General features: G+C 40.1%; 1 long non-coding RNA gene across 1 annotated transcript; it reads right to left on the reverse strand.

The window, feature by feature from the left end:
* Positions 1-4,759: 4,759 nt before the first annotated feature.
* Positions 4,760-24,984, reverse strand: LOC141491415 (uncharacterized). The gene is made up of 3 exons (XR_012469598.1): positions 24,395-24,984; positions 5,816-6,059; positions 4,760-5,120 (listed from the first exon to the last, which is right to left on the reverse strand). It is a non-coding gene; the product is annotated as an uncharacterized LOC141491415 (long non-coding RNA).
* Between the last annotated feature and the right edge of the window lie 112 nt (positions 24,985-25,096).

The raw sequence follows: 25,096 nt of genomic DNA on the forward strand, positions 1-25,096 counted from the left end.
GAACAAGTTGTGGTATATGGTTGTGAAGGAGTATTATTGTGTAAGAAATGAAGGGGGAAATTGTTTCAGAAAAACATGGGAAGACCTACATGAACTGATACAAAGTGAAGAGAGAACCAGAAGATCATTGTGCATAATAACAGCAATGTTATCATGATGATTACTTATGAAAGACTTGGCTGCTTTGATCAATACAATGATCCAAGACAATTCCAAAAGATTCATGATGGGGGAAAAAAGTCTATCTACTTTCAGAGAAAGAACTGATGAACTTTGAGTACAAATTTACGTATAAATTTCTCACTTTATTTTTTCTTCATTTTACTTGTAATATGGCAATATGGAAATAGGTTTTACATGATTTTACATGTATAATTGATATCATATTACTTGTTTTCTCATAGAGTAAGGAAATAGCAAGAGGGAGGAAGAGCATTTGGATTTCAAACTTTTTTCAGATGTCAAAAATAAGGAAATAAATGTAAAGGAAAATATGAAGGGGTTGGACTCAAAGATCCCTTCTAGTTCCAAAGTTATGATTTAAGCATTCAAGTTCCAATATGCTTTGAGAAGCTGCTAGGCTAGTATTCCTCAATGTTGGCTTTGAAATCATTCAATTTACCCAAGAGAGTCACAGAAACACTGATCTAGAGCTGAAAGGAATCTACCTCAGAGATTCTCCTTTTACATATAAAGAAACTGAGGCCCAGAGAAGGTGGTTGGGGTCAAAACTAAGCTCATTCAAGTGTTCTATTTGCTTGCTATCTATGTGACTTGATAAAAGTCATTTGACTACCTCTTGAATGATTTCCTTATCTGAAAAATAAGGGATCAGGCATTCTAAAGAACAATTAATAAAAAGGTCTATTAAACTGGGCATATCCTTCCACACATAGCTATATATGAGCTGACTAAGCTAGGGTAGGAAAAGATCATAGTTTGGACAGGGATCTGTGTGACCCAGGACAGGTTACTTGATCTCTTTCAGCCCCAGCAATTTTCATCTGTAAAATGGGGATTAGAGGCAAGCTGGGTGGCGCAGTGGATAAAGCACCAACCCTGGAGTCAGGAGGACCTGAGTTCAAATCACCTCAAATATTTAATATACACTTATCTGTGTGACCTTGGGCAAGTCACAATCCCACTGCCTTGCAAAAAAAAAACCAGTTCCTGCTTCATAAATGTGTGGCTATGATCAAATGAAACAAGATGTATTCAAGTCTTTTGTCAGTTTTAAATAAATAAGAGTTAGCCCCTCTCACTTAGACTTGAGGATCTCTGAGGCCCTTGCTTCTGGGGTCCTGAGTGTGGGTGACCACCTTCCACATTTTGATTCCTCTTCCTCAAAGAATCCTTGAAGCAGGGGAAGGTCATAGAACGTGGATAAATGGTGGCAGCCCGGATACAGAACCCCAGGGAGGCTGGCACACACCCCGGGAAGCCGGCTCTGGCATCCCAGGGCGATGGGAGCGCACCTGGCAGCATCGAGGTGGATGCTCGGTTGATCAAGATGCCCAAATTAAAACCTCAGACTCCAGAATGAGCCTCCCTAATGGAAGGCGTGAAACCGGTTGGCACCGGTGGTTTAACGTTCTTACTAAGCAGAATATGGGGCAGGTCTGTGCCTCCCGACAAGGAGTCCTGTGGGGAAGCTATTTGCTTCTGACCTCATCCTCTCTGGGGGCTCCAAGGAGGGGGGATCCTGGGCTCAGCAGGTGCGCTCTCCTCCCCTAGTAATAAACCCAGCACCTTGGACCAGCTGCTGCTCCATTTCTTATTATACTCATTTCCTCTCCTCCTATCTCCTAAGGTGTGGGGAACCTGGGAAACAGAAAACAAGTCTTTTTTGAAGGGGATGGGGGGGGGTGAATTTAAGCAGTTGCTGCCTCTAATCTCCCATTTCGAGAAGCCAAAGGTCATTAACAGGGATGTTCTTCCTCTTCTCCATCATCAGCAGCTGCCTCTCATCCCCGGCTCCATCCAAATAGAAAGAGCAGGTCCTATGATGAGGAAAAGGGATGCTGGCTTTTTGATCTGCTGATTCTCCTGTCTCATACTGACCCCTGGTGCTGGAGAGAGGAGGGATTTTAATGGAGAACAGGGGAATCTCGGGAAGTTGGGGTGGGTTTGATTGGGGGTGAAGGGATGAGGGGAGATAGAGGGGTTGGGCTCATGAGTTAACCCAAAGGGCCATGGCAGACACTGCTGCAGGCTGCAAACATCCTTTTTTTGGTCCAGATTTGGGTTTTATTGGTCCTATCTTTAAATAAAGCAATAAGCATTTATTAAGGACCTACTCTGTGCTGAGAACTGACACAAAGAGAAAAATAAAACAATCCCTGCCCTCGAGAATATTATATTCTTGGGGCAACTAGGTGATGCAGTGGATAGAACACCAGTCCTAGAGTCAGGAGTACCTGAGTTCAAATTTGACCTCAGACATTTAATAATTATCTAGCTGTGTGACCTTGGGCAAGTCACTTAATCCCATTGCTTTGCAAAAAAAAACAAGGAAAGAATACTACATTCTATCAGGGAAAACTATGGGCACATATATGTTCATAAAATTCTTACCAAATTCTTTTGGATCAGCACCTCTTTGACCAGAGAGTTCCCTGGGGACTCTAAAAGGTGTGGAGCTGGTCTAGGGTCAAAGAGCCTGGATGTATGACAAAAACTTGAATTCAGGTCTCCCTGCCTCTAAGACTAGCTTTCTCTTCACCTACCCAACTGTCTCTTAGTAGAAGACTTGATTAAATGAGAATGCCCTCCAGTTAAAAGGCAGAAGGAAAAACAAGTACAGTCTGGAGAAGGCAACTGACAAGTCAGGGAGCAAGAATGAGAGGCAGCAAATGGATGATCTAAAGGATCTGTTGTTAACTCTAAAAAAGGAAGCAGCCAATGTAACCTAAGACCATCAAGACTTCAGGAGGGTCACCAATGGAGCATTTATGGGAAAATGGAGACAAGAGTCCCTTAGGACAAAAATAGAGTCACTTAGCCTTCATGGGATCTTAGATTTATGAAATGAGCTAAAAGATCATTTGGTCTAAGCCCCTTATTTTACAGGGGGTGAACCCAGATCCAGAAAAGCCAAGTATAAGTGGAAGTCATGGAATTCAAATTGATGAAGGAGACAACATGGAACACTGGGGAAGGTGTAGAGTTTAAAATCAGGGAGGACTTGGGTTCAGATCCCATCTCCCACTTTTGACCTGTGTACCTTAGACAAATCACTTCTCTGGGTCTCGATTTTCTCATTTATAAAATTATTCAAAATTTTATCTATAAATTTTTAGAAAATAACATTACAAACAAAATTTATTTATAAGATTTTTAATTTATTTATAAGATTTTTAATTTATTTCATAAGTGAACTTATAAATTTTAGAAAATAAAATTATTTATAAATAAAATTTAGTTATATATTTATTAAATTGTTTACAAAATTAATCTTAAATTTATTCATAAACTTTTAGAAAATAAAATTATTTATAAGCTAAATTTTGTGTACAAAATGATTTGTTTATAAAATTATTCATAATGTTATTTGTAAATTTGAAAATAAAATTATAAACAAAGTCTATTTATATAAGATTTCTAATTTATTTATGAAATTATTCATAATTTTATTTATAACTTTTTTAAAATAAAATTATTTATAAAGAAACCTTGTTTATAGGATTTATAATTTATTTATGATATTCATAATTTTATTTATACATTTTTAGAAAATATAATTATTTATAAACAAAATTTATTTATAAGCTTTATAATTTATTTATGAAATTAAGGAGTAATACTCAATACCCTCTAAGGTCTATGACTCCAATGGTTTCCTATTGCCTCTAGGACCAAATGCAAACCCCCTGTTTAACATCAAAGCCCCCACACCTCCACACCTGGGTTCCAGTCTACCTCTTCTATCTTATACATCATTCCCCTTTTCATTCCAAGATCCATATAAATGGGTTTTCTTGTTGATCCTCATATATGAAATTCCATCTCCCAGTCTCTGTATCTTTGCAAGGATTCTTCTTTGATCTGGAATGCCCTCTCTCCATCTCCTTTCAGAGCTGAGCTCCAAGACCATCTCTCCTATGTGAGACCTTTCCTGATCTCATCAACTCTAAATGCTCCTCCCCCTCCAAAAAAATAATAGTCTTGCTTTTAGATAAGCTTTACTTTGAGGCATCTGGTGGAGTAGTGGGACTGGTATCAGGAAAACCTGAGCCCAAATGCAGCCTCAGACATTTAATTTCTGTGTGACCTCGGCAAGTCACTTAAATCTCTGCTTCAGTTTCTTCAACTTATACTGAGTATACAGCACCTATTTCACAAGATTGTTTTGAGATGAATGTGGAAAACTACATAAGATGACAGACTGGATCACTGTGTTTTGTTGTTGGTGAGTCCTTTCTGACTCTTTGTGACTCCATTTGGGGTTTTCTTGGCAAAGAGCAAAGAGTCTTGGCAAAGATACTGGAGTGGTTTGCCATTTCCTTCTTTGGCACAGTGTGAAAGGACTTGCCTAGGGTCTCACAGCTAAGAAGTGTTTGAGACTGAATCTGAACTGGGTCTTCCTGGTTCCGGGCCCAGTGGTCTATCCACTGAGCCACCTTGCTATCCTGGGTCTGTTTTAGTGAACTGTTTTTCTTCAACACAAGGGAAAGCATAATGGGAATAAGGGGAAAGTAGGCAGCAGAGAGGAGATGGGTATACCCAGGGATGACTGTGATGTGAAAAAAAAAAGGTCCAGGATCAGTAAAATTGGGGAAGGTGGGGAAGGGTAACCTCAGATGGAAATTCTGACATTGAAAGTTTGGGATGGAAATAGAAACTCATGATTTCTGATTAACTGAATTTCATTGACAAGCCTAATGACTGATTACCCACAGGATGACTGGCAGCCAAGCCAAAAGCAATTGAGAGAAAAGAATCACATTGGGGAAGCAGGAGAATAGTGCAGAGATTCCAGCTTTCTGTATTTGAATCCCAGCAGCCATCTGTGTCCATCATACAGGAGTGGGTTGAACTCAAGAGAAAACTCAAATCCTCAGACTGGAGGGGTTGAACATGCAGCCCAGAAGACTCCCAAATGAGGCCTGAAGCAGATTAAACTGTAATTGGAAAATATTTAATAAAATTAAAAAACAGAACAAAGAACTTGTAAATATGTGGTTTTCTAACTCAATATGTTCTCCACAGGGATCCTTCTCTAGGTTTTAGTGCCCTATTTCTATTTGAGTTTGACACCAATGCTCTAGATAGAATCAAGGAAACAGAATGAGATTTTCAATGCAATCCTGAATAGATGTACTTAATCTCAAATTTCTTTCTTTTTATGTAACAACCTCAGGCAGTGCATTGGTCTCTTGGTAATCTTCTTCAATAAGGAAGGAAAAGAACCAACCTACCAATGTTAGACTTAGAGACAAGGTCCCAACATGAATGGGCCACCTATGGAGTGGGGGTGGGTTTTATGGGAAGACACCAACAAGACCCTGTGTGACTATGGGAGAGTCTTTGCCTAAGTTTTCATTTCTTTATCGATACAATGAGAGATTTAGATCTTTACAGTTTAGAACTTCTGATTTCTAGATCTATGATTAGTCCCTAAATGAAAGGATCCCACAGGGCAAGAAGGTGTGGATAGGTTGAGGGACCCTTTGGGAGACCACAGACATATCAATAAGAAACAGCTTCTTTGAATTACTAAAATAGAATTCAATTTAGTTTGACTCAGCAAACCTGTGCTAAGCTCTGAAGATACAAAGACAAGTCCTCCCCCCAGCTGCACTATGGCTTTCCCCACCAAATAGCCTTCTCTGCTTCATCCTTGGGGCTCCTTTTGCTTGATGTATCAGTGCTTCCCAAACCCTCCATTTTAAGAAATGACCTTAAGCCAGTGAAGCTCATTCCTTCATGCCTCTCTGACTCTTCTTCCACCATGCTCCAAACCTGGTGGCTTCCTCACCCATTCTGTGCCATCTGTCCCCATTGGAGGGCGAGGTCTGGCTTTCTGTTTCTCTTGGTAGCCCCCAATTCTAAACACAAGGCTGGCAAAAAAAAAAAAAAAACACTTAATAAAAACTCCTTGACTTGACAACAGTCCCTTTCCCTCATGGAGTTTTTCATTGAAGTAGATAAAAAAAATCTCTCAGAATCAGTCCTCTTTACTAGATCTCAAATGAGAATATATATATATAGATATAGATATAGATATATAGATATATATACATATATATATAGTAGATATTTATATAGCACTTTGAGATTTGCAAAGCACTTTACTTGGTATCTCATTTGATCCTCACAACAGCCCCTGAATAGTAGATTCTATTTGTACACATTTTATGAATGAGAAGTTTGTCAGAGGTGAAGTGACTTACCCAGGGTCACACAACAAAGTAAATGTCTGAGGCATTATTTGACTCCAAATCTCAAAGTACAAGATAAAAGTTAGCTTATTACTAGTCTGGAAAAAAAATGCTTGTGAATCTTTATAGAAAGCTTCATGTTTTCAATTCTGCTATCCCTGGGTTAGAATAAGAGCAAGGAAAAACTTGGTATCTTTTCTTTAAAAAAAAAGATATTTATAGATTTATTTTTACATCACTATGACCTCCCAATAACCTCCCTTTTCTAGAATCTTGCATTTTAAGTTCTCAATAATCCCCTTTAGACCCCTCCATTATAACTAAGGAAAAATAATTTAGAAAATACACTGTCCTAGCAATTACATATTCACAGTTTATGCACCATTCTGCCCCTGTTGTCTACCACTTCATCAGGAGATGGGCAATATGTTTCATAACCAGGTCTCTAGAAAGAGACTCTTGGTTTCCCAGGTCTCTCTGAAATTAAAAAGATTCTAGTCTAGGCCTGCGGATGCATTTCCATCTTCCCAGTGTGGGAGAAGGAGTTGTTTTACTGATCACCCCAGCATGGACTCCCCTGGGGCTTTCTCCTGCCTGGCTTTGGAGTAGCACAAATATTAAAACAACATTAACTCTGTGTCTCTCTGCTGGAGGATTGCATTCCCAACAGCAAAAATAAAAAAAAATTTTTAGCAAATTAAAAAAATATTCAATAGAACATTCCTCTCTCATAAAATGAAAACCAGAAGTCTTTTTCCCTTCTCAGAAAAAAATAAAATAAAATAAAATAAAAAGGCCATCAATCCTTTCTCCTGTGCAATCAAGTACACACAATAGACCCCAGTTCCAATAAATTCAACAGTAATCAAAAGAAAGGAACAAGGAAGTCCTATTTCATCAAAGAAGAAATCTTCAGCAGGCCCCTGAATGGCTCCATCTTTATATTCATATTTCCCCTAATTCTGTGTAGGTGTGATTGTGACTATATATCCACCCAATGTATGTACATATATGTATTTACATACATATATATGTCTATAAACATATGTATGTGTGTAAATATTGTATATATGTTGACCTTGAAAGAAGGAACTGGGAGTTGTTTTTCTCAAGGCTTAGCACTCTGTGTGGCATCCAGTAAACATTTAATGTCTGTTGATTTGACTTGTATATGTGGATGCATTTGTGTATGTATCATTTTAGGGTCATAAGATTTAGAACCGAAAGATTTAGATTTGACATATAAATTTGTATGCATTTGTGGATGTATATAGGGTCATTAGATTTGGAACCAGAAGAAACTTCAGAGGTCATCCCAGCCCAACCTCCTCATTTTACAGATGAGGAAACTGAGGTCTATAAAATCTAAGTGATTTCCCTAAGCCACCCGTATAGTAAACACCAAAGGTTCTATGACTCTAATTTCTGAAAATAACAAAATAAGATACTGTGGGGTTGGAAATACCTAGGAAGCCTGGGGCAACTATGTGACACAGTAAATAGAGTATCAGCCCAGGAGTCAGGAGGACCTGAGTTCAAATCCAGTCTCAGCCACTTAATAATTGCCTAGTTGTGTGATCTTGGGCAAATCACTTAACCCCATTGCCTTGCCAAAAAAAAAAAAGATAATACTTAGGAATATTTTATCTATCTTACCAGGCAAGGCAACTTGAAGGTCCTACTATTGGAGGGGGAAGAGACTTTCCAAGAATGGATGGCAACCCTCAGTGGTCCTGTCATAAAATGCTATCAAACTCTAGTCCAGGAGTGACATCCCCTAAGGATTTATAAGACAAGTATACAATGATAAAGACCCTCCTTCCATCTAACAAAGGCTTTTAAAAATAAAGAGTAAGAAAATGAATAAAAAAGGATAAGAAAAATCCACAATGAGAAAAGAAATAAAAGAGTTTGGGCTATAACAAGAGAAAGGTGAAGTATCTCATTTCAGTTGGGGGTGGGGGGGACAAACTGGATTGAACAAAGCCACCATGTGCAAAGAAAGGTTATGTCATCGAACATTAGTTCACACCTGTTAGCCACTGTGAATACACTCAGGTAACCCTGGGCTACGTCATTTGAATTTGCTCATGGTACCATTTATCCAATATTTAGCCTCCTTGAAATGCACTGACCTGAATCTGATCCTAAGTTCTTGTTAAACAGCTTGCTGATGATGACAAGCTGTGGAGGCGAAGGCAAAGCTTTCATGGGATTGAGAAAGGCATCCCAGAGAGGGTGGACCTGAGCTTTTAAAATTCCATCTCCCCTCCAGATCTTGTTACCAGTAACCTGGCTTTCAATCCCACTATTAAAATAGCTCCCTTTAGGAGTACCAATGCTCTCAAGTAATGATTCCAGGGGTCTTTACTAAGGACTCATCCTTCCTGACTTCTACAGCTTGAGGACTGCTGAATACACCTTCTTCCTGGAAAGGTTCTCTTCCTTTGGCTCTTTCTCCTGGTTTTCCTCTAACTTGACAGACTGCTCTTTCTCAGTCCACCATCATCTCCCACCTGTTACCATGGGTGTCCCCCAAAATTCCAAGCTAGGCTCTCTTCCCTTTTCTCTCTATAATCTATCTCTCTGATCTAATGATTTCTCATAAGACCAATTATCTCTATAAAGATCAATATTTAACTATCTCTTAAAGTCCATTCTTGAATTTTCAGCTGTCTACTGGAAATCTCCACCGGGATATCCCATGGTCATCTCAAATTCAACATATTCATCCCCCAAAATAAATTCACTGTCTTCTCCAAATCTACCTTTCCACCAAACTCTGTTTTGGATATCTCTGTTGAGGACATAATACTTTTCCAGTCACTCAAGCTCACAATTCATGGTCATTCTTGGCTCTTCCTGTCCCTCACCTTTTATACTCCACCTTTCTCACCATCTTCCTCCATCTACATAGTCCCCATACTCCTTCAGTCTCTGCAAGTATCATTGAAAGAATACTGGACCATATGACCATAAGATCGAATTCCAAATTACCCTTTCCCATATGTGCTAACATGCTGGGTAAGTCACCACTTCACCCTTAAAATAATGGATCTGGATTAGATATCCTTCAGCTTCAAATCTATTTTCCTATGACCTCTAAATAATACTCTAGCCTCCTAATTGATCTCCCTGCTTCCCATCTTCTCCTTTTCCAAATCAGCTCCTAGCCATTATGTCTTTTTTTTAATTCTATTTATTTAAGGCAATTGGGTTGAGTGACTTGCCCAAGGTCACACAGCTAGGCAATTATTAAGTGACTGAGGCAGGATTTGAATTCAGATCCTCCTGACTCCAGCGTCAGTGCTCTATCCACTGTTCCACCTAGCTGCCCCCATCGTTATGTCTTATCCTCTGTTCAAAAATATTCAGTAGGTCCCTTTTACTTCCAGGATAAAGTTCCACCTTCCAGCTCTCATTCAACTTTCTAAACATTTCCCATTACTCTCCTTCATGCAATCAACATGATAAACCTCCACCTCTCTCATTACTTGAATGCATGACCTCATATTCATCTCTTGGAAACCTTAACAAGGTCCTTTCTACACAGAATTTTTCCTGGTCACCTCAGTTTTCTCTTTCAATCTAATCACATGGCATTATTTATTTTCATCAACTCCATAAAATAGGGGCAAAGTCTATTTGTATCCCCAAGGTCTTTCTATCCCCAGTATCCAGCCCAAGGTTTCACATATAGGTGGTATTTAATAAGTGTATATTTTGAATTAAACTTATAGTAGTCTTCTTTTTGAAAATTCATATCTTTTTAAAATTGTATTTATTTATTCAAGGCAATGGGGTTAAGTGATTTACCCAAGGTCACACAGCTAGGCAATTATTAAGTGTCTGAGGCTGGATTTGAACTCAGGTCCTCCTGACTCTGGGGTCCATGCTCTCTCCACTGTGCCACCTAGCTGCCCTGGCAGTCATCTTTAATCCTCCAGGGGGATTTGTGATTTCACACCCTATCAATATTGGCCATCTAGGGAGGCATGTCTAAGAGCAGAGATGGAGAAATAAGGGGACAGCTGGCTTTTCAGGGTTCTTGGTTATTCAGAGCAGCTTTCTCCAACTGAACTGGGAGGAGGGGGCTGTGATGGAAGTTTAGTTCCAGTATGTTATCTGTTTTCCCAATGAGTGCCCTTCTCTCCCTTCCTCTGCTACAAAGAAAACAGGAGATGGTCTAACAACATTCTTTCCCTATGTTACCTTGTTTTCTGAAGTAAATACTGCTGGTGCAAAGTCCCCCTGGGAAATAATACCAGCTCTGATATCTATCTTAGAAAGCAAAAATACAAATAGGAATTCGGCTTATCTTTCAATAGGTTTAAAAGCTTGCCAGAAGGCCATTATATATTTAACTCAAGACCATCCTAATGAAACTAGAATTTTTTGGCCTTATCCCAGTATTGTGGTAGATGCCTTTAATCTTCTCTTCCTCATTCTTTATTGCAGTGCATGCCTTGCCAGCTTTTTCTAACCATGTTGGTTTACCCCCTTGGAGTGGCATTCATCGCCTTTATTGATAGCCTAGGGAGCCAGCTGACACCTTGTAATACCTCCACAGCACAGATGAAATCTGTTTGATTTGAATCCTGATGAAATTTGGCTCAGAGAGGGCTCACACGGGAACAGACTTTGACTTGAGGTCAAGCATTCATGGCCCTGATGAGTCTAGATCTGCCAAAATGGCAGAGGAAAAAAAACCAGGAGATTATCGATAATGGATCACTATACTGGTCTTCTTACAGGACTGGGTTTTTTCCTTGGTTTGGTGATGGCTTCTGGTTTCAAGGTTGGAGACATCCATGGAAGAATAAATTTTCTACAACAATCCTACCCTCTTGAATACAACTTATGTATCTTTACTTGACCAACAGGAAGAAAAAAAATTTTAAATATTTAACAAACATTATATTTATAGCAGAATTGATTTCTTTGGCTGCTGCCTCTAATGTGTCACTAATGTTGAACAAAATGAGCCAAAAGGCCTATGGAACACAGTAGCACTTGGGAGTGGGAGGCAGAAATAACTCAGCTGCGAGAGACTAATTTACACATTCCTTTTCCCAGTCTGAGCCTCACTTCATGTTTAATATGATTCCAGGCTGATGGCTCCCCTTCCCCCAATCACACCTTGCTTGAAGGCAAAGGAGCTCTTGAAATAGGGTCTTTCATCTTTGTGTTTTTCTCTTCCTGTATGCCCATGGAAAATTCAGCTCTGCACCATCAAGGACTGCTATCGGAGGGATGTTTTTGCTCTGATTCTTTTTTTGTCCTCAGCTCCGGTGAACAATGGTAGCATCCATCCTTCTTTAGAAGCCTGGCCATGAACCAGAGCATACTCAACTGCCTACAAAAATAAATGCTCCAGCAGAATGGAAAAGAGGCTGGCCTAGACGCTAGTCCTGCTTAATCACAGACACTAAGCTGTGTGACCCTGGGCAAGTCACTTAAAGTATCTTTTTTTAAATTTTTATTTATTTAAGGCAAAGGGGTTAAATGACTTGCCCAAGGTCACACATCTAGGTAATTATTAAGTGTCTGAGGCCAGATTTCAACTCAGGTCCTCCTGACTCCAGGGCTAGTGCTGTATCCACTGGGCCACCTAGCTGCCCCTGGGCAAGTCACTTAAGCAAAGTCTGCCTTGGTTTCTTGGTTTCTTCATCTATAAAATGGGAACAATAATAGCACCCCTCATCCCAGAATCGTGGTGAAAGTCAAATGAGAAAATCTTCTCAAAGCACCTGTTGTTCAGTCAAGTCTGACTCTTCCCCGACCCTATTTTAGGCTTTTCTTGTCAAATACTAGAATGGTTTGCCATTTCCTTCTTCAGCTCATTTTCTGATGAGGCAAATGTGGTTGGGTGACTTGCTCAGGATCACTCATGTAGATTTGAACTCGTGAAGATGAATATTCCCAATTACAAAACCATTGCTCTATTCACAGTGCCACCTAACTACTGAACACCTTAAGGTGACATATGAATGAAAGCTACCATCAACACTAACTTGCTTTGCAAGGATCTTTGACAGGTCAGGGGTCCTTGGGGCCTCGGTTTGCTTATCTGAAAACTAAGAAGGTAGGATAGACTATGATATGGTCTCTACAAAGTCCCTTCCAGGTCTAAAAATTTTATGATTATATTATCAGGATGAACTGAAGTTACTACTTTCCACAAAGCTATAATTTACTCTCCTGAGTACATATTTCATTTTCCAAACTAGGTTGTAAGTTCAGAAAACATGTCTTAAGCTTTTATTTTTCTTTGCTAAAAGCCTGATAATGTCCCATACTATTCCTCGTGGTTTTGAAGCATATAGAAAGCAATTATTTGATGTTCCATCAGCCTTCTCACCCTGGAAACTATGCAGCCCCCTCCTCATATTAGTCAGCTCCTCCCGGAACCTACATTTTGAGGAAGCTCTAGGCCAGTCATTTTCATTCTCATTTCTCTGGGTTCCAATCCTAACTCTCTGTCTTCTTTCCCCACCATGACTCTGCTTGGGCACCTTTCTCTCCTGCTCCCTTTCTCCCTATCACTTACTAGTCACTTTGCTTTCATTCATTGTCTTCTCTCACTAGAATATAAGCTCCTCCAGGGCAGGAACTGTCTTTCTTTTTACTTCTGTTTGTCCCTGGCACTTATGTTGACATAACTTGGAAAAGTTCATGAATGATCAAACTCTTTGAGAAGTTACTGGACGTTTAGAAGGTTCCAGAAATTTTGCTGAGATGTTCATTCTTGGAAATGTTTATGACTCTTCCCTCTCCTTCAGCCCCTATAATTGAATCAATTTCAGAATCTTTGTTCTATGTCCACCATGTTTCTCCCTTTCTCTCCACTCACATCACCATTATCACCACCAGTCCATCATCTCTTCCCCATCACTATTACGTCCTCCTAACCGGACTCCCTACTTCTAGTGTCTCCCTTGCCCCATATATCCTCCACCCAGCTGCCAAAATAATCATCCTAAAGCACAAGACTTATTAAGTCTTGCTAGCTCAAGAAGCTTCTTGAACGGATTCTTATTGTCTCTGAGATGAAAGTTAACTTTTCTCTTTGGCATTTTAAAGCCTTTTTACAATCTGGTTCCAACTTATCTTTCCAGACTGATTTCATATTCTCCCGTATATATTTTAAATCCCATCAAAACCAGACTATTTGCTGTTCCCCAAATTCAGTATTCCATCTCCCATCCCAGTGCCTCTGTACATGTCATCCCATTGACCTCACCTACTTTAAATCCCCTCACTCCTCTCCTTTCCTTCACTAGCTTTCTTTAAGAGTCATCTCAAGTGCTACCCTCTCCTATACTAGACTTTTGCCCCCACGTGTTGAAGCTCTCCCTCCATCACTAAATTCTTTTGTAGAATTTGTATTTACAACAATATTTATTTATTGTATTTTTATTTATTCAATTTATTCAATTTTTAGGTGTATATATCGAGCTCCTCCCCCTATATTCCCCATTAGAATATAAACTCCTTAAAGGTAAGGATTGATTAATTTTTGTCTTTGGATTCCCTAATATCTAGCACAATTTCTTTGCATATAAGATGTAATTAATATTTATTTCATTAAGTAGACTCAACTGATACAGAATAAGTGGATTTGACTTTCTGGGTCCTACAACCTTGGAATTTAGGCGTTCATAAGGAGTGACTGAAGCATGAGCTATTCTAATGTCTACTTTTATCATATAGATTGTTTCCTGAGCTCTGAAAACAGCATGAATAACTAGAAGTGAGTTTCAATGACTCAGAGAATTGTTTCCCAACTGCTTGGTCCATGGTAAATGGTTCCTGGTCCACAAAGCCTTTTATCACTAAAATGGTCTTACTTTTAAACACCTATTTTTTTTTAAATTAACTCCTTACAGCCTGCTTTTCCATCACTAGTTCTTTCCTTTTCACTGGCTCCTGAGTCAATGAAGTGATAGCACAGAAATCAGTTCAAGGCAGAGAATTCAATTATTTTACCAGCCTGGAGTCTTGTCTAAGCTAAGAAACTTTGACCTGGTAAATCTTAATCATTTTCCTCTCATGTTTTATGAAGCTTCCTGGGCTCAGAAATGCTTAGCAATGTCATCATTAACAAGGGACACCTTCTAGCTGTTTAACAAAGGAGGGGAAAGATCCTACCCTTCACTATGGCTCAGGTTGGTATAGGTAAGCTGCCCCATGGGTCACAAGTTGATGGGGCAACTTCCTGGTCTTGATAAGACCCGGAATTTGGATAGGAGATTCTTTAAATAGGCAGAGAAGTGATCAGGGATCTCTTTCCCACTTTCCCACTCTCCATTATAGGATTTGGGAAGTACACATGGCCTCATATCCAGGGAGACTGATAGATTTTAAAACAGGTGACAATTGTTAATCCACTGACAACCTCTTTCTAGAAAGAACTATGCCTTACTGTTTATGATTATTATTCCTGTTTCTCATGGCACATACTTATTTTTGAGCTAATACGTTCCCATGTATTTTGGTTTTTATTTTAATTTTTTTAGTGGGCAAGGGGAATCAGTGTAGAACTATAACTTCTTCAGTGTATGTCTTCCCATCTTGGTACCTCTCTTTTTGGGCACAAACTGGCAACTCCTTCATAACTCATAGAATTAAAGAGTTGCTAGGGCCGCTTGCAGGTAACTTGGTCTGGTCACACTACATGTGGTAGAAGGTAAGTTCCTTGAGGATAGAGCCCAGGTCTGAGCTAGAGTGACTATCAAATCAACTAGGGAAAGTAGCTCTTCCCTTTCCCCTAGGATTATCACCACAAACTCTCTTGTATTTATGTGTTTGTTTTGCATATAGCGTTATATATGTGTGTTTCTCTCACTGGATTTTGAGCTCCTTAAGGCTGGAAGGATTTTTCTTTTGTCCTTGTATTCTAGCACCTAACACAATGACTGGCACAGAGCAGGCCCATGTGCTAATGAAATGATGGGCAGGGGCAGGGCTTGAACCCAACTGTTCCTGCCTCCAAGACCAACCTTCTTTCCTCAATCTATGCATCATGGTCCCTATTAAAGCAACACCCTCCCCCTGCCCTCCTTCTGTCTGTCTCTCCCTCTCTGGCTCCCACTTTTTCTCCTCCCCCACTCACATCTCTTTCTTTCTCTCTAAATTGTGTATCTTCTAGGGTTCAGTTTCCAGGCTTTCAAGTCTCATGGTCAACACTTAAAGAATACCAGTCCTCAACAGATGCAAAGATGAACCATGCAGGTTGGGGTGCTGAATCAAGATTCCATTGAAGTCTATAGACTGCCTAGCTGCCATTCAATCAATCCACAAGCACTTCAGAACCTACTATGTGACTAGGAGACGAGACGAGCTAAGCAGTGGATATCCAATGCATAAATTGAATAATGGATAAATAATGGCTGGATGAATAAAATTGGGGGAAGCAAGCTCCAGTCTCAAGAAGGTTACATTCTAATTGGAAGAAACTCTTATTTATATAAATAAGTACATACAAGACAGGCAGTCAATTAGTTATTAAAAGTGTCTATGAGGAAGACAGCCTGCAAACAGCTATGTAGGAACAAAAAAGTAACCAGGATAAATTGGAGACTATCAGATTAGAGAGGGTGGGTGACCAGCAGCTAAGGCAGAAGGGAGGGTTAGCCCTAGAAAGTTTCCCATATGTGAGAGTATGAGTATTCTATCTTCCAGTTCCTCTCAAAGGGGCCAAAAGTCCAAGTGATCCCCAGAGACCTCTAGGCAAATACCCAAGCAGACTCGCAGGAGTAGACTAAAGCTGATTGGAATGATATGGCAGGAAAAAAACTTTGTCAAGGGACAGCACAACTCATCTAGAACCTCTGCCACTTTTTCTGTGGCATTCTCAGGTAATAAAGATGAAAACAGAAAGTTACAGTTTCCCCAGCAGCAAACTAATGTCCTGGTCAAGGGCCAATGCAAACTGAAAGAGAAATGACCCTAAGAAAGAAATGCTAATACAAGTTCATCCAAAAAGAATATAAGAAAGCAAAGACATTGGTGGATTTTTTTCTTCAGTTTTTGTGATGGTATGTTTCCTTTTAATGGTTTGGGGGTTTTGTTTTAGTTTTTATATTTTTTTAAATATGAAAGGCTATCTTTTTTAGAGGGGTAGTATAGAGTGTCAGGTTAGAAATCAGCAAGACTCATCTTCCTGAGCTCAAATCCAGCCTCAAACATTTACTGACTGCATGACCCTGGGCAGGTCATGTAACCCTGTTTGCCTCAGTTTCCTCATCTATAAAATGAACTGGAGAAAGAAATGACAAACCACCCTAGTATCTCCACCAAGAAAACCCCAAATGGGATCACAAAGAGTCAGACACAAATGAACAAAACAAAAGCTTTTTAAAGTCAGAGCTGCATCTTGCTGGCCATCCTCCATGCCTGCAATGAGATATGTGTGCTCCCAGCCTGGGTGATCTCAGTTACAGCTCATTAATCAGTTTAAAGTCTCCTTGCACTTCCTCGGCAGCCCTTGGAATCTGTAGGTAGTAGAATTTAAGGAAGGTCTGCTTGTTTCCCTTTGAGAAGGTAAATAAGTTAATCAGTACTTTTCCAAGAAATTCAGATTGGAAGAAATGCCAAAGGTCATCTAGTCTAACCCATATTTGAACCAGAATGTAGAACAGGGCAATGGGAAAAGTACTGACTCAAGTCTGAGGAATGTTTCTGATGTTTACAAGTAACTTCCCCAAATTTCCTCATATGTGAACTTCAGTAATTATATTAGATGTCCTCTGAGGTCCCTTCTAGAGCTATAGAATTGCTGATGAGTCTGCTTGAAAATCACAGGGAGGGAGAGGCTAGGTGACACAGTGAATACAACACCGGTCCTGAAGTCAGGAGGACCTGAGTTCAAATCCGACCTCAGACATTAATAATGATCTAGCTGTGTGGCCTTGGGCAAGCCTCCAACCCCATTGTCTTGCAAAAACCTAAAAAAAAATTACAGAGAGAACCCAAAGTTGTCCATTCATTCCAGTTTTGAATGGTTCTAATTATGAATAGGTAACTGGGTGGTACAGTGGATAGAGTACTGAACCTGAAGTCAGAAAGACCTGCATTCAAATCTGGTCTTGGATACTTGAAAGCTATGAGACCTTGGGCAAATCATAACCTCAGTTTCCCTTAATCCACTAGAGAAGGAAGGAACAGCTAGATGTTTCAGTGAATAGAGCAGTCCTGTTATCAGGAAGATGTATCACCCTGAGTTCAAATGCAGCCTCAGATTCTTTTGGGTTTTTTTAGGGTTTTTTGCAAGGCAATGGGGCTAAGTGGCTTGCCCAAGGCCACACAGCTAGGTCATTATTAAGTGTCTGAGGTCAGATTTGAACTCAGGTCCTCCTGACTCCTGGGCAGGTGTTCTATCCACTGCACCACCAGCTGCCCCCAGCCTCAGATTCTTAAGAGAAAAATGAAAAAACCGAGAGACAAAGTTTCTGGATAATTGACAATCAATTTTTTAAGTATCAACTACCCAGAAATCAATTTGTTAATTGGCCTAGCTGATAATTAATAAATTGATGATCAGTGGTTTCTCTTAATAAAACCATAAAGATCCCTGAATAGTTAGATACATTTAGAAAAAGAGAGCTCTGACCGTTGAAAATCAATCCTGATTGGTGAGCATTAATGAAGGGGTGGATATAACCTGACTTATTCAAGAAACTCAGTCACCTCCAACAATCTGAACACAATTCTTCACGCATTGAGTTCCCCTAGACTGAAATGGAGGGGTTAAAGGACATGAGTTCAATGCCTTAAGGCTAGGATGCACCTGCATTAGATTCTGTAACTCACTCAAAACAGATGTAAGATCTTCTAAAGTTAGCTGGGTGGGATCCGCAGGAGGATTAAGCCAAATTCTTCCATCAGTCCTGTTCTTCAGAGACTGGCTGAATAATCTATGTGTACAGTGAATTATACATATATGTATGTTTTAAACTTATAGTTCAAAGTCTGCTTCTCTCCCTCAAATCTGAGTGTAAAAAAATGTCAAAATCCTCCTTATTTGGAGAACAGGAAATTTGTCTGATAATCTTTCCAAAAGCGACCGCAAATCCCCTATTGTGACAAGATGTGACAGACATCCTGAAGAGAATCTCATGTTTATTGAAAATTTGTGGCAGGCAAGACCCAGACATTCTGCCTTAAGATAAAAGCATCCATGCCCCCCTAATGGGTGATGACATGAGGCAAACATCCTAAAATTGGGGAAGGGCACTATAACATATGCTGTGACTTCATTGACTGCTGCTAACCATGCTATAATCCTTTGTCTATTTCCTATAAATATGTGTTCTAAAATATCATTTTGGAGGCTTAGCTAACCAGACTGCCACCCTCCCCTCCCCACCCCAACATACTTATCCATTTCTGGCCACAGAGCTTCAAAGAATTATTAAACATGTATGTTAACCAAATTTCTGTTTGTGCTTTCTTTTTGTTTTAGGTTTTTGCAAGGCAGATGGAGTTAAGTGGCTTGCCCAAGGCCACACAGCTAGGTCATTATTAAGTGTCTGAGACTGAATTTGAACCCAGGTACTCCTGACTCCAGAGCCAGTGCTTTATCCACTGCACCACCTAGCAGTTTGTGCTTTCTTAAAACCAAAATCTAAGAGATAACATTTGTTGTTTAGATCTTTATTAGGGCCAAAAACACCTGATATTTTGTGACCTACGAGGGCTGGTCCCTGAATAACAAAATAGAAAGGAAAAACTTTAATCCATATTTAATAATTGGTTATTAATATAATAGAAAATCATCACTTTTCTTATTTACTAGCTGTATGAGCCTAGATAAGTCCTTTAACCCTGTTTACCTCATTTCCTCATCTATAAAATGATCTGGAAAAGGAAATGGCAAACACTCCAGGATCTTTGCCAAGAAAACCCAATGGACAGTATGATCTCCAAAGAATCAGCCACGACTAAACAATATTAGGAAATTTTCCCTCATATCCGACTTAAATCTGCCTCTCTCTAACTTCTACCCACTGCTACTAGTTATCTTCTGTGAATCCAAGATCAAATTGAAGTCCCCTTTTACAGGACAATCCTTCAAATGCCATCATATTCCCCAGCCCAATTCCCCAGCCTGTCTCCTACAATTCCTTCTATCCAGTTTCTTGGACTCTGGTCCTCTTTCCATTCTGGTGGATCTTTTGTCGAAGTGCTCCAGATTGTCTAAGTCAATCTAGTCTGGCAGGTGCCTACTGGGTAGAAGGTTCTATGGTAGATACTGGAGGCACAAAAACAAACTAGAAATGTTCCTGTCACATTCTCCTGGAGGAATATAATATGTAGGCAAATGGAGAAGGTGAGTATAAAATATGGACAAAAAAAGAAAGATGATCCCTGCCCTCAAGAAGCTTATATCTAATGGAGAAAGACAACCCATTAAAATGAGCTAAAAAGATAGAAGGAGGAGGTAAAGAGATGAGGAAAGAACCATGGCAAAGTTCAGAGAGTCAGAAACCAAACCAAGGGCCTAGAAGAAACTCAAAATGGTAGAAAGGATAAATATCTACTAGGGCATGTAAAAAGAGAAAGCACTAAGAACTAGGAGGGCCTGGCAAGGCTTCCCATAAGAGGGTGCTCCATCTTGCAAGGGAGGCAGGAATGTTAAGAGGTGGAGGTAAGTAGGGAGATCCTTCCAAGCAAGAGATACAGACTATGCAAAAGCAGGTGGGGCAGAAGATTTGCTTAGTTCAAGGAACAAGAAAACCAGCTTAGTTGGAACATTCAGGACAAGATTTATTCCAGTTTGGCTAGAAAATCCTGGAGGCAGACTGGAGACAGATTGCATTTAATGGCAAGCTATTATTTGTATTTTAACCTGCAGGTAATAGGTAGTCACAGAAAAGTTCCTGAACAAGGGAGTGGCATAGTCCAACCTGTGCTTGTGGAAGATGACTTTACTAACTGTTCAAAGGGATGATATGGTCCAATCTGTGCTTTTGGAAGGTGACTTTGTCAACTGTACAAGGAGATGACATGCTCCAATCTGTGCTTCTGGAAGATTACTTTGCTAGCTGTATGAAGACTAGTCAGAGGTGTAGAGGGAATCTGGAAAATCAATCAAGAGTTCAGGACAATAGTCTAGTAATTCCTAAAATATCATAAAATCCAGGTCTGAATATGGTACTTCAAAAGTACCCAGAGAAGGAGTTCATCATCTACCATCCCTTATTCTAGACATTCTGAAATTATCCCATATGAGAGTTCCACGTGGAACTGTATGGCAACTGTAACCAGACCCCCCACCCCCATTCCTGAAAGATACTGCCCATGAATCTGGACTAAACCTAGATCAATGAAGCTGCCTCAAGATGACTCGTCACAGTTCCTAGGTGATGATCTCAGGATGACTTTCACCTATGTCAAATCCCAATACAGAATTCACCCATGTCAAATCCCTCCAGAACTCCAGAACTTTCACCCATGTCAAATCCCTATACAAGCCTTAATAAGATCTTATTAAGAAACCAATTTTAATGAAAATGAGTCAGGTTAGACAGTTAATATAGTATTCTTTTTTTGCTTTTTTTTTTCTTAAGGGCTGGCAGTGATTATATTAGTTAGCTTTACAAATTGATTTCCTGCCAGTCACCTACCAGTTTTTTTTTACTTACATCTATACTCATGGAAAATAACATCATCAGTCAAAGCAGCAGTAGCATCATCTAACTAGATGAATGTCATGTTCAGCAAGTCCAGGAGTTCTTAATAAGTTGTCCATGAACTTAGAGTTTTTCAATATTTTGAAAATTGTTTTTCAATACAGGTGCTCACCTTTATCATCCTATGGATTTTATGGATTTAAAAACATTACTCTGAGGAGTCCAGATGTTTCACCAGACTGCAGAGGAGTCTAAAATCCCCCCAAAAGGTTAGGTACTTGGCGGCTAGGTGGCGCAAATGGTGCAGCTAGATTGCACAGTGGATAGAGCACTGGCTTTGGAGTTGGGAGGACCTGAGTTCAAATCCAACCTCAGACCCTTAATAATTACCTAGCTGTGTGGCCTTGGGCAAGCCATTTAACCCCACTGCCTTGCAAAAAAAAACCCATAAAAAAAGGCTGGGAACTCCTGAGCTAGACAAAGATATATACAGACTGCCTATGAGTTCACCACTTCTCAAACAAAGATGGTGGGCAAAACTCCAACATGCTAGTCTAAGTTATTGAAAGGGCCCCAACCTAAATTGCGGCTTCTCTGTTTACAAGCTGCAGCAAATCTGCATATTGATTTCAAGAATGTCTACAAAAGGTGCTAAGCATTATCACTTTTTATGCACTAAGAAGATGGGATCATCCATATTTCTGGTCTTCTAGGGAGTCATTCCACCATCGTAGAAAGCATTAAGATGCTTCTGGAACAGAATATGAATCACACCTCAGTTATGAGGCAAAGTACAGAGGGACCCACAGCAGTACATGGAGTTGTTATGGATCATGTTCACTTTTCAACCTTTATAGTTTAACTGGGAGGCCTAATGCTTGTGGTAAAATTGTCTGGTTTAAATGTTCTCAATGGGAAAAGGAGAGAGAGAGAGAGAGAGAGAGAGAGAGAGAGAGAGAGAGAGAGAGAGAGAGACAAAGAGACAGAGAGAAAGAGAGAGAGAGACAAATACAGAGACAGAGAGAAAGACAGACAGACAGACAGAGACAGAGAGAGAAGAGGATGATAGCAGAAATCATTCAGCTAGAAAATGTCTGAGCCAGTTTTTGAGACTCTAAATCTCTAAATCCTTCAAAGACAAACATTGGTTTCTTCATTGAACTGACCATTGAGTACCTGGGACACTGCTGAGGGTTTAGAAATGAAGCTCAAGGGAGAAGGCCAACAATCTTCACTCCTGTACTCTGATAGGAAGGATTGGGCAACAAGAGAATCAGGTGGAAATGGAACATGAAGCAATCTAACTCCAGCAGGCGGTTCACTGCCATAAAATGTAAAAATGACCATATGTTGTATGTCTCCTCCAAGGATAAACCAAGAGGAGAAAGCTTTAAGCTAGGGCATAGAAGAATTAGGTTATAGAAGGAGCAGGACAGAACTTAGGCCATAATCACTAATTATATTAGCTGTCTAAGTTGCATCCTGGCTGAGATAAGAGAATTCTTTTATCTCCAAAGTCTCCAGATCTGGGTTGTGGAATTCAGGTCCTCAAAACTGTGCAACTCTATTTATCATCCAAATTAAAGAAGGTTGCAACTGGAAGAGGCCTTTTGCCAAGATCAAGAACAACAATTTGTCCTCCCAACTCCAAAGCTAGGTGGTACGCCTAGGTGGCACAGTGGATAGAGCACTGGCCCTGGAGTCAGGAGTATCTGAGTTCAAATCCAGACTTAGACCTTTAATAATTACCTAGCTGTGTGACCTTAGGCAAGTCACTTAACCTCATTGCCTTGCAAAAGCAAAAAAAAAGTACAAACATTGGTATAATCTGAGTAAGTTGCCTAGATCAAAAAAGTAACTTGGCCCCAGGTTTTTCTGACTTCATGGCCAGCCCTTTACTCTCTTCTCGATTTCAGAGCTCAGAATCTTCCTCTTCTTCTTAAGCACTGCCTTTAGATTTTAGGGACCTCAACATTGCTATGGATGTAACATAGAAAATACCCTGGCTTCCCGAACCAGCAGCCTCATCAACCTCCATGAACACAGTGTTTAAGCATATATTCAGTAGGTACTAAACTATGTGGTTGCATCTATCTTTTCATCTATTTCTCTGATTTTCCTAGATCTATTCTTCATCCTCACCAAAACTTTTAAACATTCTATTCCCCTCTGTTTTCTCATTCTATCATCCTATTCTATTTTGGTATCTTTTGGCTGGAAAGAGAACAAAAATATCAAATAGAGAGTTGATTCTCAAAATAAATATGGAGACTGTATGAGAGGAGGCTGCTGTCCTTGAGGAATTCAGGTTCACTTGGTCCAGATGAATTCAATCATCAGACATGAAAAAAACTGTCAAGTTTGATTGATAATCTCATATCAATGACATTTCAAAGAAAGTGAAGAAATGAAGTACTGTAAGTACTTATAAGAGGAAAAAGTTCCAATTTTTTTTAAAAAAAGCAAAGAAAATGTCAATGTAAACCTTAAAAATAAAGGGTTAAAATAAAATGACGGAAAATATAGATTAGACAAGAACTTTTATTCTCTAGGATTTATTGTCCAAGAAGACTACCCTGAGCAGAGGTATAAATAAGAACAGACAAAACCTTATTCCTCCCTGAAGGTCATTCCATGGTTGCACAAAATCTCATCCAAGAGTATTATCCTTATACAATGCTAGCCTAAGAGCAGACCCATTCTTTCCTGGATTAAAGAACAAGGAACAGGACACATATTCTTTTCTAAATCTAATTTCTGTTCCTCACAATAATCTGAGTGAGTTGACCAACCCTTGACCAGGAATATAACTTTAACAAAATTATACCTTTGACGTCAGCTATATGGTAGGAATCTTGCCTTTGGTTCCTGGAAAAATACTGGAATAAATGATTAGAGATAGTTTAGGAACCCTCTACAAAAATGGTGCTCTCAGAGAGCCAGTATGACTTCATTTAGATCAGGTCACACCAGACTAATCTCATATTTTCGTTTCTGGTGACATTTTTAAATTAGTAAAGAATAATGACAATAATGGCAAACTTTTGTACAATCTTTATCATATTCCAAGAACTATGCGAAGTGCTTTCCAAATATTATCTCATTTCCATCCTCACCCTTGAAAGTAAGCAACCAAAAAATAATGGCTAATACTTAAATGAAGCACACACATTGAACGGTGCAAAGCACTTTATAATTATTATCTCATAATATCTCACCCTCAATGGGGGTAAGGGGTAAGAAATACTATTGGCCAGATATGAATCAGGACGACTGGAGGTGGCCCTGGATGTGAAGCAGTTAAGTGACTTGGCCAAGGTCACACAGCTAGTGTCAAGCATGTGAGACGGGATTGGAACCCGCATCCTCCTTACTTACTTACTCCAGGATCAGTGCTCTTTCCACTTGTGCCACCTCGCGGTCCTGCTTAAGGACACTCAACCAAACAGAAGTCAAGTGACTTGTCCAAGGTCACTCGACTAGTAAGTGTCTCGGGTCTTCTTGACCCTAGGCCCAGTCAATAGACCTAATAGGCTTCGGCACAAAGCTGACCATTTGTCCACTATGATGCAGAAGGGGCTGTTTTTCAGGTATGAGTTGGGTAGGTTGGTCACTAAGAAGTCTTCCTAAACGTTCCGTGACTAATCAAGTTACAACAAGGGTGGTGGCCCTTTTGTCAGCTTCTCAGGGATCTGAGTTCAAATCCCAGCTCCATCAGAGTGACCTTGGGCAAATCATCGAACTTCCGTTTTCTTATGTGTAAAACAAGAACTGTTGGGGCCCTCCGTCATTAAATCTGTGATCGCCTGTGGAACAAGCCATTCTCATTCCCTGTGTGTGTGTCTGTGGAACTTTTGGGCTCTTCAGCCAAGTCTGGGGCGCCTGAGGCATCCAACATGGCGGACCCAAGGTGGCGGCCCAGAGCGCGGCCCTCGGGCGTGGAGGCGAGTGCGCAGGCGCAGGCTCCGCCCTCCCCTCCCCCGCCCGCGCCGCTAAGCCCCGCCCACCGTCCCGGCCTCGTGAAGCTCGTCCCGCCTCCTCTCGGTGGGAGGGCCGAGCGTGTTTGGTCACGCGCCCGGC

This window comes from Macrotis lagotis, chromosome 1, assembly GCF_037893015.1.
Source record: "Macrotis lagotis isolate mMagLag1 chromosome 1, bilby.v1.9.chrom.fasta, whole genome shotgun sequence".
Lineage (NCBI taxonomy): Eukaryota > Metazoa > Chordata > Mammalia > Peramelemorphia > Peramelidae > Macrotis > Macrotis lagotis.